Source organism: Lissotriton helveticus, chromosome 2_2 (assembly GCF_964261635.1).
Source record: "Lissotriton helveticus chromosome 2_2, aLisHel1.1, whole genome shotgun sequence".
In the NCBI taxonomy this organism is placed as follows: Eukaryota; Metazoa; Chordata; class Amphibia; order Caudata; family Salamandridae; genus Lissotriton; species Lissotriton helveticus.
In genome coordinates this window covers 142,458,907-142,472,578 of record NC_136060.1, presented here as the reverse complement: position 1 = coordinate 142,472,578, position 13,672 = coordinate 142,458,907, and the positions used below count along the sequence as shown (strand labels likewise).

General features: G+C 47.6%; 1 protein-coding gene across 3 annotated transcripts in view; it reads right to left on the bottom strand.

Moving 5' to 3' along the window:
• CORIN (corin, serine peptidase) overlaps positions 1 to 13,672 on the bottom strand; it is a 1,859,037-nt gene that overhangs the window by 1,820,233 nt on the left and 25,132 nt on the right. The window contains exon 1 of one of the 3 annotated variants that reach the window (XM_078678228.1): positions 4,767 to 4,896. The exons of 1 other annotated variant lie outside the window; for it this stretch is intronic. The gene's annotated coding sequence lies outside the window, so the exon portion shown is untranslated. Of the gene's footprint in view, positions 1 to 4,504; positions 4,729 to 4,766; positions 4,897 to 13,672 lie in introns of those variants that run through there. One more of the 3 variants, XM_078678227.1, reaches the window with a different exon arrangement.

Genomic DNA, 13,672 nt, shown 5'->3' with positions numbered 1-13,672 from the left:
AGCTGATGTAGCGTCCCGTTCCAACGGAAAATGAGCCTGAAAGTGGCCCCAGGAGTACTGCGTGTCGTGTTCCCGCAAAAAGTCCGTGGCGATCTTGAAGGATTTGCGTTTTTGCAGTGTTATCTTTGATAAGTCCTGAAACAGGGCCACCTGATGACCCCGGAACCTCACTGGTTGCTGTCGTCGTGCCTCACGCATAATTCGCTCTTTCAAAGGGAAGTCCGGCAGGAAGGCCAGAATGTCCGGGGGCGGCGCCGAGGCCCGTCGCTGCAGACCCACTCTATGTGCCCTGTCAATTCTCACCGGGAAGTCTCCGGGCTCGCCCAATATATCGCGAAACAGGTCCCGCAGGTAGGCAGCCGCGTCATCCCCCTCTTCTTTAGATGGGACGCCCCTGACCCTGATGTTGTTGCGCCTGGACCTGTTCTCAAGATCCTCGGCATGGGCCTGGAGGTCAATCTGTTGGTCTCTGAGTCGCAAAACTTCCTGCTGTAGATATGCAATTTCCTCGTCTCGGGATTGGCTAGTTTCTTCAACGCAGGATACTCGTTCTCCAAGCGCGTCGACCTCTCTTCTCACCTCCCGAACCTCCCCGGCCACCTCCTGTTTCAACGTTTGGAAGTCCTCTCTGAGGGTGCCGAACAGCGACTCCAGGAAGGATCTGGTTACTGGAGGCTCTCCCCCTTCTGCGCCTCGAGAGCTAGTCGGGGGGCTCGGGCCGGTTGACTCCTATCCTGTCTCGGGGCACCTCTACCCAACATTTCGGGCAAGGTGCGTTCTCCTTTCTTGCCCCCTCTGTTGCTCGACATCTCAGAGGTGGGGGCGCGCCACAGGAGTGGGGGCTTCCACAAAGGCCCCCTGGGTATGGGCTCAGCACTCACGCCACCGCTCCTCCCCTGGTGACACTCCTCAGAGCGATGCAAGCAGGCAAGCCTTCGGGACCCCAGGGGCGCCCGCAGGCCACTCTCAGCAGCAGGTCAGCCCTGTTGTGGGGTAACGATCACCGGTCAGCAGCGACGTCAGCAGAGCACCCCTTCCTCCACCCAGGGGCAGGTCACCTCGCTGTGGGGGCCTTGACCACGATTGCAGGCCGTCGTCCGCGTTGCAGCTTCTCCGCAGGGGTCGGGGACGACTACCACTGCGCCACAGGGAGAGGCGACACAGGCCGGCCCTCTCCTGGTCGGCTCCCTCCACCGCAATCGCCTGCCCAAGGTCTTGCTGGGGCCAGAGGTTCCTCCATCCTCGACTGGGCCCCCGCTGGTGATCCCGGTTTTGCTGCTTGTCGCGGTACCGCTGAGGGAAGCGCTGGAGGGACAAAGGCCCGGCGCCAATCGGAGCCGCTGGCTCCGCGTGTCAGGCCTGGCGCAGTCGCCTCTGTAGTAGGTCCGGCGGGGCCCTCTACCCCGTGCGATGAAGTAGCGGGACACTTCCGGGCTCCCTGCGGTCCACGCCCGGCTCCGCCTATCTGTAGTGTCTCCGGCAGGGGGTCCGGGGGTGAGCGCGCAAGGACAGGCCTTCCGGCCTACCTGATCCCTGGACTTGCGTGGCCGCACTGTGCCGGCTCCTCCCCCTCTCCGCCTCGGGCAAAGCTCTCTTGTCTCGTCCGGAGTCTCCGCTGCCGGGTCTTGCCGGCGGCGCGGGATAGATGCGCCCTTGGCCGCCGGTCCTCGCCGTGGAACCGGACTCCCTACGGCGCCTCCTGCGTGTCGCGGCTTCCGACCTGCGGGCCTCCGCCGGTTCTTGGGCCGGCTCTCACCCCGGGGGCGTCTGCAGCTTGGAGTCTCCGCGTCTGTGGGGCCACCGGAGGACCCAGGCAGCACCACCGCGTTCACAGCCGCACCGGGTGCCTCCTCCGCTCGATCCGGGGGAGATCAGCGGTAAAGGGCGGCACAGGGGCTCCGGGGTCTCGGGAGCTCGCGGTAAGAGCGTCTACTCAGCCCGCCATCTTGGCCACGCCCCCCCCTTTTATTTTATTTTAAAGGTTTTATATAGCGCTGGCTAGACCCGGAGGTATCAGAGCGCTTTACATGAGCATCAGGCCATCGTTACAGGTAACATCGTTACAAAGGTTACAAAGTTATTAGAGCATGGCAACATAGTTACTTGTAAGGTCGAGATAAACAATAAGCACACATACTTCAGGGGAAAAGCAGGCAGGGGGAAAGATTCAGGGGAGGGGGAAGGAGCTGGGGAAGTAGACAGGTAATGAAGGCGGGAAAGAGGAGGGGAGGGTGAAGGACACCGCATGGAAAGAGGAGGGGAAGGGCGACAGGGACACAAACCGGTAGACGAGTCAAAGCAACGTCCAAAGTCCAGTAAGCTGTGATCCCAGGGGAATTGGTATCACTTCCCTATCTCAGTTGTGGGAGGCTCCCTTTACGCAGTGGACTCTCTCAGAGAGGTCTCTGAGACTCCAAGGCCTACATACTGGATCCTTCCCCAAAAAGAGGAGAGGGACTGCTTTGGCAAGGGGTGCCATACCATACCTCAGCTGTCAGTGGCTCCCTTGGCGCAGTGGACTCTCTCAGCGGGTTCGCACAGACTCCAGAGTATAAATATTGGATCTTTCCCCAACAAGGGGAGAAGGAGTGCTTAGTCAAAGGGCAAAAAGGACAGGGGGCTAGGCAGACTAGCAAGCAAGATGAGAGATTCAGGGGAGAGGGGATAGGAGCTAGGGAGTTAGACAAAGAGAGAAAGAGTACTAAATGCGAACAAATTTAATTAATGAGTTATTATATAGCGCTGGCTAGACCCGAAGGAATCAGAGCGTCTTACAAGAGGAACAATAATGTTGCAATTTACATCAGTTAAAAGTTACATAAGTATCAAGAAAAGCATTTTAAGAACATAGGGGACAAGGTGAATGGAGCAAGGAAGGGTAAGGGGATAGGGTAAATGGATAGAAGGAAGTCCTTATGTGTAGGCAGGTTAGGGGATAGGTTCAAGGTCTGGTCAGTGTCCAATTGTTGTCCCAGGGAAGTAAAATAACGTGTAGGGCCACTATGGAAGCCATCTTGGGGTCAGGCAGGGGACTGTACTGTACACTGGTACACTGGTGGACATCCTAAGGTCAGGCATCTGGCAGTTAAAGTCAATATCCAGGACAGCGGCCGCCAGAGAATAACAAATCCAGTGTGCCCACACCATCACACGCACAGACATGCACAAGCACAAACAAATGTGAGCAAACACTCTCATGTGCGCACTGACGCACACACACAAGCACATAGACAGAAAACATCCAAGAACACAAGCACACATAAAATCCAATGCTCTAATACAAAAACACCCAAATACATGCACACGCAAACATCGTCACATGCACAGACATGCACAAGCACACACAAATGCGCTCACACTCTCATACACGCACACATACACAAGCACACATACAGAAACTATCAAAAACACAGGCACACATACAATCACATGCTTAAGAACAAAAATACCCAAGGACGCACACAAAAATACATGCACACACACACACCATCACAAGCACACACAAATGTGCGCACACACTCTCATACGCGAACAGAGGGCGCATACAAGCACGCATGCAGAAACATCCACACATGCACAAGCACACATACAATCCCATGCTCTAATACAAAGACACTCAAATACATGCACACACCATCACACGCACAGATATAAGCCCACATACAGAAACATCTGCTCGCATAAACACAAGCACACATAGAATCACATGCTCTAATACAAAAACACCCAAATACATGTCCAGACCATCACACGCACAGACATGCACAAGCACACACAAATGTGAACATAGTCTTTTCATACACGCACAGGTGTGCACACACACACACATGTACGTCCGCACAGACGCACACACAAAAGCACTCCCATGACACATTTCTCGAGGACTGCCGCAGCATTGATGGCAAACAATGGCAGGTTTGGACAGACTCATGAAAGAAGACTAGTTGTACACGCAGGAATCGATTGAGGCCAACAAGATGGTGGGGCCAGAGTAAGAGTTACAGCAACCTCGGCATAAAATGGCGGCCCCCAGATGCAAGCTAAGAAAAGCTCCAAACTCCTCCACAACCAAGCACATCCTGTGTAGTCCATTATGTGCACCATCTTCACCACCACGTTCACGTGGCCCCGGGGAAGAGCGTTGATGCCCGCTCCCCACCAGGCCGTACAAACAGCTATCACCGACGTGGGGGAGGCAGTCTTCAGCGCCCACAGGCTCAGTCAGCTGCTCCTCGACACATAGCAGCCCATGCAGTAATCCCCTGGCAGCACGTCCAGCGGGCCACAAGTACTGCTCGGTCCCTCCTCACCTTCACAGCAGCTCTAATATGGTAACCACACTCCACAGCTCACAGCAGGCGACCGCCCCCATGTCAGTGCCAGCTCCTCGCAGAGTGCGACCGCCTCAGCCCCAGCTCCTCTAGTGCCCACAGCGGTCGCTACGCCCGCAGCCAGGATCACACGCACAACTACGGTCAGGATGAAGGGGGGGCTCACCGCTCACCTCTGCTTTAATGAACGGGTCCGGCAGCTCCGCCGCGGCTGCAGCTCCTTTTTGGGTCCGAGCACCACAAGCACAGATTCGTATGGGATACTTGTGTAACTGTAGACATTTTAGGATTTTAAACCTTGTTCTACTGCTCTTAGTTGAAAAGCGCACGGCAAAGTTTTCAAGGAAATGCTTTGCCCTGTAATGACGCGCAACTTCCCTCCTTTATTATCCACAACGTGACCAAAGTTTATGAATATCTCTCTCAGACCTTCACCTGTGCTGCCTTTCACCTTTGTGTCTCCTTGGCATTTCACAGGGCCTCACTTGGTGCTTTTCCAACAGTGCTCCGGTCTCTGCTTCTGTCTGGGTCCTTCCAAGTGTTGTATTGCGTCTAATCTGATGCCGGGGCAGGGAGTGAAAAGTGCGCTCAGTGCTCTCAGACGAATGACGCTGCCATTACCAAGTGTCCGTGGTGTATACTACGGGTATGCAGGGGGCCTAATCTGCCCTTGGACGATGGCACCATGGGGGGGTGTCCCGGAGGCAGCTCCGGATCACTGGCTCGATCCCCGGCGTTTACCCCGAGTTTGCGGCGGCTACTTGCAGGGTTTATCCTCAGATTGTCTCTCCCTCCATCCTTAGCTCCTTGTCTGCTGCTTCGAGGTCGAATCTCAGAAGCCCGTTGTTTGGCACTGGTCTGGCTGATCAGGAGAGGGGGTCAGAGACAGGCAGGCGCCATTTTGACTTGAGGTGCCGAATCCGACAAAGTCCGGTTTTTCGCATTGATCTGCTCATCCACCGGCCGCAGAGATCACCACCCGGTGCTAGATGTTTTTTATAATTTTAGGGGGGGGTCACGTTCTTAAAACAAACGTACACCAATCTTTCATAATGAGCTAAGGCCCCAAAAAGTGGGGGGGACAGAAAATCACAGAGTGAGGTGTTTTAATTATTTGAGGCTTTCCTTAGAACAAAACCTAATTTGGCAGAGCCTACATCAACCCAAGGCCACTCATACTCAAAGAGCTGTGGAGGCATTGTTCTCATTTGTGAGAAGGCTGGGCCCCAAACCGATCAATGAACTGACAGATATTTATCAGAGTAAATGTGTTTGTGTGGCGACTTATGGGAAAGGGGTATGGGGCTAAAGGGGTCCTGGGCCAATTCAGCAGGTAGAAAATAAGTTTGTGCATAGGCTATTGCCCATTCCCCAATCATGCCCTGCCTTTATGTGCCTATCAGAGCTGGGCTTAACATCTGTAGGTGACAAGATGAAGCTGGCACCACTACTCTTATGGCTGAGGATTTGGGGGAATCCTGATGCTCAACTCTCTAAGAAAGTACTGGGGGCTTGACTTTCTATGGATAACGCTCTAACTATACCCTGGATTAGATTTATAAAAAATAATTCATAGAGGTGGGCCTGCAAGAGTACGTTGAAAACCCTGCAAGCATTGACTAGGATATTTTCAGGGTAAATCAGGCTTTTGGCATATGCAAGACAACGTCCACCAGGCGGCTTTTGATAATTTGCTTGTAAGCCACATCTATAACCTGATTAATTTGACACAGGAGTGTGAGCCTTATCTCTCCTGGTTTCCGAATAGGAGCCTTAGGTTTTATTTAACAAGACTACGATTTAGTCTACTGCATCTGATCGTCGCTTTTCCCAGGAATTAAGTCTGGGACAAACTACTGCCTAGATGCCCATGTAATAATACTACCACTCAAAGCACATTGCACTTTATTGTATTTTGAACTCTATATGCTCATGCTAGGAAGTGATTTCTATGCCCTATTTTTCGCCCCTTTAATACGCACTCCCAAAAGGCTTTTCAAGGATTGCAAAGGTTGGAGAATAAGAAAATGTGCATTGTAGTGGAAACTTTTGTCCGCCTTTCACTAGGGGTTATAAACAAATATGGCGCAAGATAACTTTTTGGGTTCCATCTTAGCATGCTACTCGCCGAAAAAATGTTCTGATGCCTTGTCAGGGATAGTAAGGAATATATAATTACAATTACCCCATCCTTATCCTATTCGTCTGTTAGGAGCTGATGTCATTTTTTAACTCTTAAATTTTTTTGTTTTCAGTCTGACACCCACCAGCTCTTTTTATATGTTTTATGTATTTTATCATTGGTATGCACCCAATGCAGTATCTTTGTTGAAAATAACTATATTACCCCTCAAATGTGTCCTGAACCTTGTAATGCTGCTCTATTCATTCATGAAATGTTATTGACATCTGTACTTTTATGGCCACATTTAGCCAAATAAAGTTTTGTGACTGACTTACTGTGAATCGCTGTGAACTGTGATAGCTCTGCTATTGGGGTTTATGTATTCCTCCCAGAAAGTGACACAAAGGGGGCTAGGTATAGAGAAGATGGGTTAAGCTGCCAGGAAGGCTTGGGGCAGAGCTTCACCCAGCCCCAGTTACACTTCAAAGGGCTTGTCACCAGCACACACAAAGGAAACCGACATCAGAATTTTTTGTCAGGCCAGACACTTTGGAGCCTTGGCAGTCAAGGGAAGAATTTTCTAGAACCAGAGAAGGGGTAGGATACCGTGCCCCCACCCACTCACAAAGACTGGCACCAGGTACACATATTGGATTCCCCAGAACCACACTTCAGATAACTTCTGGACCGGTGGAAGACTCCGAAGAAGGATTGTTCTACAGCCCTACTGCTGGAAGGACTGTCCTGCCACAGGAAGGAATGCCCTGCTGCCTGAGAGAGAAGGACTGACCATGCTCCTTGAACCCAGGGCCACCAGAGTGACTCCAAGTTCTAGCTACCTGGCCTCCTTTGTGAGGTAAAGGGCCACAAAAAGCACCAGAGACCTTGAACCATGCTGCAGACCTCTGATGGAGTGAGTCCTAATGCCCCAAGTGGTGGTACTGCTCCTGCCTATCCCTAAAAGCTGGGACTTAGAACTTGTTTTCAAGAAGAACTTTCTTTTTTAATCCAACAGAAGACTTGGACCTACCTACCAAAAGATCTTCCCAAGGTGCAGCCTGACTTCACGACAACTCCCCTACGCCCTTCTGCGCAGCAGAAAATTCTCTCATCAGAGGGACCTCCCAGCAGGGGTATCCACCATGTGAAGCCCTCTTTGGCCACAGCCTGCAGCCTTGTTCCGCTGGGTGAATCCAAACTCCATTAAAACTTTTAAGTCCGAAGGTAGAAATCTTCACCAAGCTCGACCGTGACCAACGCCCCATCAATGACGATGACCCCCTCGGACTGAAAATCCAGTTTCTACCGCTTGGAGCATTTCCCGCCATCATCAACAGCTTCACCCAGATGTTGTCCTCTGGTTCCCCATCATCAACGACACATCCTGAGATACAGCCTCCTGACTTGCCCCACTGAGACTCTACCATCTCAAAACCTTTCCTCAAGTATTTTTCTTAGTTCGAAGGGAAGCTGAGACTTAGCCCAATAAACCCTTTGTATCTAATACGCGCTCCATTGTGGTTGGCCTTAACTTATGACTTTGACCCGGTCTCACAGGACCTGATACCTGCAGTTAGTGCTTGGTGCTTTGATCTTTCAGTTTATATTTCACTAAAACTTTACAAATTCATATCTCTGGTTCAACTGATTGGAATTGATTTGTTTTGGTGTCATTTTCTTTATTACAATTTACTTTATTTTTCTAAATTGGTGTGGGATTTTCCTTGTGTTGTGTTTTCACTTTATTAATGTTTGTGTACTTTACACATGGCCTCTATGTTAAGCCTAAATAAACAATAAACAAGGCAGTAATGGTACTTTCCCACCAGACTAGTTTTACATCCATATAGAAATGAAACTTCTGTGTTCACTCCCTGAGGTCCTACCTGCCACAGAACCTCAGGCTTTAGACAATTTAGACAAATACAAATAGGAGAGGAGCACCCAAAAAAGTGTTATTTATGTATAGTCCACAATCTCTTCATCCAATATGACTACAATATTATCTGTTATATCAATGGTTTGGTTAAGATTAATGAAGGTCCAACTCATGTAGCGGGGCATACCCTGGACATTATTTCTTCAAATTCATCCTTGATTCAGTGTGGCCCCCCGCAACAACTCACTTGGTCAGATCATTCGGTGATAGAGTTTTCTGTTCAGGACCTCATGAACTTAGTAAAACGCAAACCTCCTATACATTCTCTCCATAGGCAGTGGAAGAAGGTCACAGAGGAAAGCTTTCATACAAGATTTCAGGGATCTCGGATTCGGACACCTGGTAACATCTAGGATGCCCTGTCTAGACACAATTTGGCCGTTCTTACAGCTATTGATAGTATTGCACATTAAAGGCTACCCCTACTCCCTCTAATAGACCACAGGCAGCTTGGTTCTCTACCCAACTACGATCCTACTAGTGGCCTAGAGTGTGTCGACTGACCACCACAGCCAGAAGAACAGACTTCTAAAACCCCAGCCATCCCGCCAATCCCAGATAACCTTTTAATCCCTGAAGATCCGGCCATTCCCAGTAATCTACAAACAGACATTGCCCTCAAAAGTAATCCTCCGACTCTGAGCGTGATCTCCTGGAACATCGCGGGATTACGACCAAAGCTGGAGGATGGGACTCTCATGCACCATGTACACAGACACCAAATAGTCTGCTTACAGGAGACATGGTCACAATCAGAACTTCATTTGCAGGGGTATAAGACATATTTTTCCCCTGCACTGGGGGGACAAAAGGGTAGACCAAAGGGAGGACTAAATATTCACATAGCCAACACCATCCAAAACATAAAAATAAATATCATTGAACTGGAGCCTAACTTCCAGATCATTGGTCTCTCTTTATTAAAAAATGAGTTTGTAGTCCTCATCAATTTTTATAACAACCTTGAGGAAATACAGCTCCAGAGAGTTTTCGCCCACCTTCATGAAAAATTAACAACCCTTAGACAGAAACAAGAAGCAAGGGGTGCATTGTCTATAATATGGGCAGGAGATTTCAATCTACATCATTGTACCCAACCACAGCAAAAATGTCCTGGTATGGTGACTGAGGAAGGTGATTCTCTTATCCATTTTTCTCACAATAATGCGGGAGGAGTAATGAACGAGCTCCTATCAGATCTGGACCTCCAAATAGCAAACATCCCGGATCACAGAACAAGTTCACTAGAACCGACCTATATAGGTAGAGGTTTTAGCACTACGGTTGATTACATTATAATATCAGCTAGCCTACAACCCAGAGTAAACGGCTTTGAAGTCATACCCAACACTCATAGTGATCACGCTATTCTTACAATGGAAATGACTATAAATCATCAACAATCTCTTCCTATGACGATAGCTAGTGCACTGTCCCAGGATAATATAAACCTGGGCCAACTGAATGGGTACTCAATAAAGTGGGGGAAGATAAACCCAGAGGAAATTACCATAGACTTGATAAAATCAGTATACCCCCAAATCAAGAAATGTTTAGATATACTGGTAGAAGATGAGGAAATTCTTAAAAGTTTTGCCCAAATTTTGGAAAAAACAAAGTCCCTACTCACAGTTAAACATAAAGCTGGACCGCGCCGTCTAAAAGGATGGTTTAACCAAGAATGTACTCAGGCTCATAAAAACCTTAAAGTAGCACTAAACAAAGATGAAAGGGATCCTCATACCATATCCGCTTTAAGAAAGGAATACCTTACAATCAGAAAAAAGAGAAAAGCGGAATTAAAGCAAGCTTTATGGGACGAACTCCACGTTAGTGCACAGGAAAAAAACAGCCAGGCCTTCTGGAGAGTAATAAGATCCCCTTTTTTGGCTGACGACACAAATCCAAAAATTGAAGTTGCGATAGATGAGACAGAATGGGTGTCACACTTCTCAAAAATCTTCCAAAAACCATCCTCAGATCAAGAAACTGAAGATGAGAACTTAAAGGCTCCGCTTTACCCCATTCAAATAGACTTTGAAATCTCCGAGATCCTTTTGGCCCTGAATTCAAGCAAGAACGGAAAAGCTCCAGGCCCGGACGGAGTCCCGGCTGACTTCTTCAAGTACAATACAGATCTCTGGGCCCCGATCATTACCAGGGTGTGCACAGCGGCGGCAAAGAAAGGAATCCTGGAGTCCTGGACAAGGTCCGTCATGGTACAGATATTCAAGAAGGGTAATCGCCAGGACCCTGCTTGTTACCGTCCAATATCCTTGCTGGATTCATTGGGAAAGATGGCAGGTAGGGTGATTCTGGAGCGACTTCAGGACTGGGTAGGGGAGAGAGGCATACTGTCTGACCTACAATTTGGTTTTAGAGAGGGCTTTGGAACGGTGGAGCAAGCCCTAAACCTTTCCGTGATCATTGGAAAATATATACACGCCAAAAAAGATAAACTTTATATGATCTACGTGGACTTGTCCGCGGCGTTTGACTGTGTCTCTCACACCAAATTGTGGTCCCTCTTAGCTCAAATGGGGGTAGATCCGCCACTCCTGAATTTCTTAAGGGAAATGTACTCCAACCCCTCAGCTAGAGTCCGTTTTGGCACCAAGGGAGAGCTGACAGCGTCCTTCAGAGTGGAGTGTGGAGTCAGACAGGGATGTGTCCTGGCGCCTTTCCTTTTCTCCCTCTACACTAACAACTTGGAGGTTGAGCTTCTGAAGGGTGCCCGGGACCTCCCACAGGCAAAACAACGCCCGATTCCCGCTCTGCTCTACGCGGACGACGCTGTCCTCCTGGCACGGACTCCCCGCGAACTCCAAAAGATCCTTAACAGGTACTCTCAGTTTATGGCGACCCTAGATCTTCACATAAATGTGAAAAAGACTTTTGTGATGACTGCAGGTGCTGGGAGAAAACATCTGAAAAACATTACCCTCAATAAACAAAAAATAGACTCTGCAACTGAATACTGCTATCTGGGAATTACAATAGACAATAAATTGTCCTGGAAAAAGGCAGTGGAAGCGAGGAAACACTGCTTCAAAAGAGCGCTAGCGGCATTGGTGACTTTTTCACAAAAACTGGGAAAACGACCGCCTGTGGAATTGTTAGCGATATATAGGGCCAAATGCATATCGACAGCCCTGTATGGAGCAAGTCTATGGGGTCACACGGACGTCACTTCCTTGCAAATAGCAGAAAATAACTTTCTAAGGTTCCTTCTGATGGCCCCAAAGCGATCCTCAACTTATGCTTGCCACGCTGAACTTGGTATCCCACACATCGAGGACCTCGCAAAAATCCAACCGCTACTTTTATGGCATCGTATCTGGACCTCGGAAAAAAATGACCTAACTAAGATGATAGTGGCAGACGCTATGATATTAGATCATGCTTTAAAAATCAAATGGTTAGCCTATATCAGGAATTTCTGCATTGACCTTGGGGCAGAGCAATATTACTTAAATCCTGAAAAAATTAGAGAACTTACAAAGAAACAACTAAAAGCATTAGCCCTGGGACATTTGGAAAACCTGAGACTACAATCTGAAGCAGGCAAACCGTCTGTTCAACACGCGATAATGGTCCAATCCACTCTTTTAATTCAGCCCTATCTAAACCTTAATATTGGTATCTTTGACCGTTTCCTACTGATAAGATTCAGACTAAACATGTTTCACAGACTGGTAGCTTTTCCAACACCAAACGTTTGGGATCCGAATCCACCCCTATGCCCCTGTGATGAAAAGTCAACACAAACCACCTTGCACACTGTCTTGTTCTGCAAGTTTTATCACGATCACCGCAAGGTTTGGCTATTGTCTTTATTAAAATCCTGGGGTCTCAGACAATGTCGTCCTGCCATGATATGTTTACAGCTTTTGGACACTGAAGTTACCTGTTACCATGTGCTCAATTTTCTGAAGTGTATACACAGACACAGAAAAAATCTTTAAAGTGATTTCCTTAAACAAATTTATGTTTTTATAAGTCAGATGTGGAACTTACCTGTTACATGTAATCAATTTGCATTTTTTTTATATATAACTGTTTTAGTATGTGTTGCCATACTTTTATGGATTTCTAACTTTGAAATTCCGAATAAAGATTATTATTATTATTATATCTCTGGTTCAACTGATTGGAATTGATTTGTTTTGGTGTCATTTTCTTTATTACAATTTACTTTATTTTTCTAAATTGGTGTGGGATTTTCCTTGTGTTGTGTTTTCACTTTATTAATGTTTGTGCACTTTACACATGGCCTCTATGTTAAGCCTAAATAAACAATAAACAAGGCAGTAATGGTACTTTCCCACCAGACTAGTTTTAGATCCATATAGAAATGAAACTTCTGTGTTCACTCCCTGAGGTCCTACCTGCCACAGAACCTCAGGCTTTAGACAATTTAGACAAATACAAATAGGAGAGGAGCACCCAAAAAAGTGTTATTTATGTATAGTCCACAATCTCTTCATCCAATATGACTACAATATTATCTGTTATATCAATGGTTTGGTTAAGATTAATGAAGGTCCAACTCATGTAGCGGGGCATACCCTGGACATTATTTCTTCAAATTCATCCTTGATTCAGTGTGGCCCCCCGCAACAACTCACTTGGTCAGATCATTTGGTGATAGAGTTTTCTGTTCAGGACCTCATGAACTTAGTAAAACGCAAACCTCCTATACATTCTCTCCATAGGCAGTGGAAGAAGGTCACAGAGGAAAGCTTTCATACAAGATTTCAGGGATCTCGGATTCGGACACCTGGTAACATCTAGGATGCCCTGTCTAGACACAATTTGGCCGTTCTTACAGCTATTGATAGTATTGCACATTAAAGGCTACCCCTACTCCCTCTAATAGACCACAGGCAGCTTGGTCCTCTACCCAACTACGATCCTAAAAACCACAATGTAAGAAATTAGAGAGAACTTGGCGTCTCTCCCATAATCACAAAGACAAAGAGCAGTTTCAATTGGCTCTTTCCAGCTTTCATAGAAATGTAAAAGCGTCACGAAAATCGTACATTACTTCACAGCTAGCGGAGGCTAGCAACTACTCTAAAACCCTCTATCAAATTCTACACTCCTTTATTAATCCGCCGGTCAAGCCTGTCAAAGTGTAGAGGCCCCATCACAATCTTTATGTGACGATACTGCTCTCTACTTTATACAAAAAATAGAATTGATTTATGGAAAAATTACCAGACCAGGAGGTGTGATGCAGATCCAGGAAGGCATAAACCAGCTTAATTCCATGAA